Source organism: Cynocephalus volans, chromosome 13 (assembly GCF_027409185.1).
Source record: "Cynocephalus volans isolate mCynVol1 chromosome 13, mCynVol1.pri, whole genome shotgun sequence".
Lineage (NCBI taxonomy): Eukaryota > Metazoa > Chordata > Mammalia > Dermoptera > Cynocephalidae > Cynocephalus > Cynocephalus volans.
The window spans coordinates 109,357,262-109,363,261 of NC_084472.1; positions in this window are offsets into that span (position 1 = coordinate 109,357,262).

The following is a 6,000-nucleotide window of genomic DNA, read 5'->3' on the forward strand; positions in this document are numbered from 1 at the left end:
AATGACACTTGGGACTGAGTTTGAGATCAAGATCAAGAGACCTCGTGTTTCTCAGTGGCAAATGCGACTTCTCTTCTGGGCTTTGTCCCACCTCCCTCCCCTCCCCAAGCCTATCGGGATCTGGTCACCTTCTCCCTGTGGTCCAGAGTCAAGGGAAGGGTCCAAGCCTTGGCCGGTATATTGTCCCTGACCCACACGCTCCTGCTGTTTGTTGAGTGAGCCCTTTGTGTGAGCGGTCATGGGGGACACAAATATGAGATGAGCTCTCTGCCTTGTAGATTTCACTGACATGTGAGATTTGCCCATAAGACAAGCAAGCATGGGAGAGACTTCATAGGATTGGTTATCAGTGAGTGGTCCATGCAGGGGGTCTCCATGGAGATGACGCTGCTGCTGGGCCCCGAGGGTGAGTGGGCTGAGGGCAGGCAGGGCCCAGTGCTTCTGTGATCAGGTGGTGCTGGAATGTACACAGATGGGACATCAAGGCGCCCACTTTGGCCACAGCAGGCATTTTTTATGGGTGGGAATGGCTTGTACAAATGGTCAAAGAAGGGCTAGATTTGGAGGGCCTGGAGTGATCTTCGCTGAGAAGCAATAGGTGTTTCTTACTGCAGGATGTGCTGGGGCCTGGATGGCTTTGACCAAGAGGGTGGCTGACGTGCACTTTACACACTATGGGCTCATAGCACCTGTCAACCTGCCCTTTGGGTAGAGCAGGAGGCCTTCAGTGGCCAGGTCCCGGGCCTGGCCTTCTCTACAGCTGACTTGGAGCCCTCTCCCCCAACAAGGACTGTGAAGTCGGCTGGAGTCCAGTGCCTGGTGGGGGCATGTGGAAGAACCTGGCTGTTGCCATGATGTTGCCAAGCACACAGCATAGCCTTTCATATGGATGGAAAAGTGGGGTTAGGGAGGGCCCCCCGGGCAGAGACGACAATGAGAGCTCCAGCCAGGATCAAACAAGAGGCTGGATCAGCCCTGCCAGTCCCTTAGCTTTCCAGTAAAAGCACCTCACTCCTCCGATGTCCACCAGAGGTCTTGCTCACCGGTCACCATGATCACATTCATGCCCCTTCTAGGTCCTACACCTCAGGGTCCAAGAGATGGTAAAAAAATGGCTTCTCTGGTAGCTCAGGGGCCACAATAAGAAAATTGTTCAGAAGTGGCACCTTTCCCCCCAGGCAGACATATCCTCTAGAAGACCCAGGGGTTTCTCAAGCATCATTTCTGGCTGGGTGCTATGCAGTGGTAACAATCTACAACACAGTGCTTCTCCTTGAGCTTGCTTGCTTTTTTTAAATTTCTTTTTCTTTTTTTTCTCCTTGAGGAAGTCAGAATCTTGTTGAGGAGACTAGACTATTCCAACTTCACATCCCTGTGTACCAGGCCTTAAGCTTTTGTAGCGATGCTCACTCAGGAGACCACTGCAGTTTGGCCTGGCCACCCCCTGGCATCACCAAAATCATTGTTTGCAGTCAGGGAGCCCACTGCTATGAGTCAGATGCCATGAGCTAGGGAATGCACAGAGGCGTTTTAAGCTATGGTGTGTGTTCCCAAGGAGCTTGTAGCCTGGTCAGGAGACACCAGGTACTACAAAGAGTAAAGTCACCCAGAGTGTCATAAAGCAACCATCATGTGACTGTCCAGAGAGTGAGGCAGTGTCGACTCCACAGTGAAAGAAATCAGGTTTGCGAAGGCTTCACAGAGGTGGGCCTTTCTGGGTCACCAGGGGCCCCAAGAGCAGATTAGCTGGAGGAATGTGGAAGCTGTTAGGTTCTCCATACATGAAGGGAGAGGCTGAGCCAGGCAGTGGAGATGGGAATGGGCTAGATTGGGAAAGGATGCTTGACAGCACTTGCTGAGGGAGGAGGCAAGAGTCACAGGTTTCTGGTCTGGGTGACGAGAAGAGAGGTCAGGAAGGAAATGCTGGTTTCGGAGTTACGCGGAGTGAATGGCAGGAAGGCCAAAACAGACCCGTGGGAGACGTTCCCAGTGAACATGAGCGCAGGGCAGAGCCCCCGGTAATTTTTCCATGTCCAGGCTGCTGTTGACACAGCTGTGGGCCTCCCTCCAGCTCCCAGGTGGCCAGACAGGTACCCGCTGAGGCCATCCTCCCAGCACCCTCAGTGCAGTGCTCGAGGGAACTCAAGGAAAGGCCCAAGGCTGCACCTGAACACCAGCACGTCAGAAGCGCAGGGCTCATCTACAGACTCAGCAGGTGGTCATTGAGCCTCACTGTGACTTCAGCATTTGCTGTGCATCTTATCACACACAACGTGACACTGGACCTTGAGGCACTACAATAGAATTTTAAGACAAACGCCAGAAAAAAGGTTAAATCATCCAAGGAGGCATGATTAGGTGCAGGTAAATGAAGTGTTAGATGTGACAGGTCAGCGGGAGGGGCAGTCAGGGACAGTGGGGAGCACGTGGAGGCTGTGCAGGACGCTGCACGGACAGGGTGCGGTGTCCAGAACGAATCCAGTGCGTGGCAGGTGGCAGGACATCGGTGGGCTGAGTGTGGTGGGTAGCACGTGCTAAGTTTAGATGGCACAGGATCAGAGTGTTGGAACAACAAAAATAGTTTTTTGACGGAGTGTCTTCTGTGTATCCGGAGCGTCACAGCAGTCCCGACCCCTGTAATGTAGGAGGAAGGTGTCTTTACTCCCAGTGTCCACATGCCCACGCCAGTGAGTGCCAGGGTTAGGACTGAACGCCTGCGTCCAGCTCCGAAGCCCATGCTCTTGCTGCCACGCTGCGGACGGAACCAAAGTCCGGCCTGTTGAGACTGAGCTGCGGAAACGAGGATGTGGCCGGAGGGATTAGAACAGGCAGGGACAGAGGCAATGGGGTTCGGGTGAATCTGGTGTAGGAGGGACCAGAGCCAGGAGCTCCTTCAGGTGTCCGGTCGATCGCTTAGAGCTATAGGCTTGTGGGGGAGCGTGAGGACCAGGGAGTGAGAGATCGATGGCCTTTCCTCGTGTACTCAGGGCTGTTTGCGGGGTGCCTACTGTGTGCCCGGCACTGTCCTGAGCAGTGGGGACATCCTGTGGGACTCCTGTCGTGCACGCAGGCAGCCTTCGCTGCAGTCACAGACCTCGCCTCCCGGACGCTTCAGAACGGCGCACGGCCGGCCCTCCCTGCGCCCCTGAGCAGGGACTCTTGCCCTTTGCTGCGGGACGACCGAGCCTGCTTGGAGCCGCCAGCACCTGGTGACAGGCAGCAGACACCTCGGTTTCTGCGAACAGCTGGAGCAAAGCCTCGCATTCAATGCAGGAGATTGAAAGAGCGTGAGAAAGTGAGGGACCCTCTTCCACCAGGTTAACGGGAAAAGTGCGACCCCTAAATATTGTGTTCCTGAATTTCACACACTCCGGGTGCGACTGGGACGTATCCTGCGGGGACAGGGGGAGAGGCGGCCGCAGAGCGCTCGGTTTCGTCACAATCGTCGGCTCCGCGCTGCCCCCTGCCGGCAGGCTCGTGCCTCTGCAGGTCATTCCCGGCACTCCGGGGAAGGACGCTGCGTGTGTGCAGGACCTCAGCACGCTGATCCACGGCCTGTCTTTCGACGTTATGCAACCCGACCCTCGTTCTCTGAAAGTAATACCAAGGATCAGTTTTCTGGACAGGATGACCAGAATTGTGTCGTGGGGCAGGACCGGGGCTAGAGCAGGACACTCCTCCGCTGCCCAGACGTAGCCCTGCTCCCTCCGAGCAACCAAACGCAGCCGTGCACGTGGCCACACTGCCCTCTGACCCTCAGCTCAGCACTCAGGCCAGCCCCATCAGCCGGCTCGATCTGCCAGGGTTAGGGTTAGGGTTAGGGTTAGGGCCAGCTAGGATCAAAGTTCACTCTGCTCAGCGCTTCTCAGGCCGAGCCTCCACCGTTAGGGTGCATCTAATCTTTTCCTGGCCATTCCACTGTAACATGAGAGACGTACGACCACCTTCCAGAGGAGCCAGGACTCTGAGCTGTTAGGAACTCCTTCCTTGGCCTCTACAGAATAGGATAGGTTCAGATCTGCATGGAATCATGCATGTAGATGGAACCATCATTTGGGTAATTCCCCAACTCTTGGGCTCTTGGGACAGTTTCAGCCGCTGAGTTCTTCAAGGACCAACCAAGAAGCCCATTTACAGCAGTGTCTCCTAGCTCGTGAGCTGAGCCTCTTAACTCCAAGGGACATCTACAGCATGCTAGGAAGCTCTCATGTCCTACACAGCAGCATTGACACCCAAATATTTTTTTTAATTCTTTTAATTTTTAAATTTTAAAACTTCTTGGTTCTTGTTTTTTATTTTGTTGTAAATTAACAAATTATAATTGTATATATTTATAGGGTACAAAGTGATGTTATGATATATGCATACAATGTGGAATGATTAAATCAAGCTGATTAACATATCCATCACCTCAAATACTTATCATTTTTTTGTGGTGAGAACATTTGAAATTTACCCTCTTTGGAGTATTAAAATAGACAACACACTATTATTAACTATGGGACGCCTGAATGCTCTCTAAGCCTGGTGAACTTTGCCACACTCTCACTCGATTCACTAACCAGTTACAGCTGAGTGCTGGTCTCATGCGGGGGAAGTAGCATGACTTCCTCTTCCCTTCCCTCCAGAGACAGCATCTAAACCAGATGAGCCTCTTGCAGTGTAAGAGGCCATCCCACTGCCCAGGGGCAAAAGAGATTTGTGTGTGGGGGCACCTTGCAGAGTGTACACCATGTGGTCCACCTCCTCCACCTCCCTAGGTTCGGGAGATAGATCTCAAACCACAGAGGAAAGAGACAGCACCACCACTCTTTGCTGTAGTCAAGGCATAATTGGAAATGCCACCCAGTCATAAGCAGATAGTCCTTCTGTTGACAGGGAGCTCTATTTACCACCTCCACCCAACCTTCGGACACCGCCTCATCTCCCTCCTGAAGACTCCAGTTCTTTCTCTCTCACCTTGAGCTTGACAGCTTCCTTCACGTCCCTCCAGGGTTGAGGATGGGCTGTCCTGAGCAGGAGGACATTGTCAGCCAAGGGAGAGCTGTGGAAGTCAGACGGTTGGCTGGGGCTGTGCAGCACGCACAGAGGCTGATATGTGGGCAAATTCAGCTCCTCCAGTGACCAGATGGGTGTTTGTATCCAGTGTGGGATGGGTGGCAGAGGGCCTTGGCTCTTGGGCCTGTATCCTGAAAACTCACATCCCTGAGTCAGTATTGTACTAAAGTTTATGGTTCAGTCAGAACCTTCCTTTTGTCAGGGAAGGGAAAGAAAGGAGGTCATGACATTGTCTCCTCCCAAAAGCCCATCTGTCCTCAGTGAGGCAAGCTCCCTCTTAGGTTTCCCTTACTTCAGGTCTCTGATGACTGCTGTCTGCTTGACCTTTCCCAGATATTTGGATTTCTTACACTACATAGCTTCACGTACACTCTGAGTTCCACCACTGTGCCTCATCCCCTGCAATTCCAACAGAAGCACCACTTACCATATCCTGGTCAGAACTGGCTATGACTAGAACAAGGGGGAAAAGTTCATCTCACTCTTTCCCTGCCCCTCCCCTTTCCTGGCACTGAAACGGGCCCTGAGCTTCCAGCACTTGTCTCCATCTAGCTCATCCTCCTGCCCATCATCCCGCTACATCAGCGGTTCACAGACCTCAGAGTGAATCAGAATGACCTGGAGGGCTGATTAAAGCAGACTGCTGGGCCCGACCCCCGGAACTTCTGACTCAGTAGGTCTGGGGTGGGGCCCGAGAGGTTCCATTTCTAATAAGTTCCCAGGTGCCACTGGTGTGGCTAGTCCAGAACTTTAAGAACAGCTGAGCTACCTAATTTCAGGATGTCAGCTCTACTAGTCTAGTGACTACACCAAGCCTACATCCACGACAAGGGTCAGAGAGGAAAACAAGTCTTCAGTGCCGCTAGGTCCTGGTGGGCAAAGACAGCTTGTTTCCCAGCTCCCTTGCTGAGCCCTGCTGGGCTACTTTCCCAGTGAGGTTGG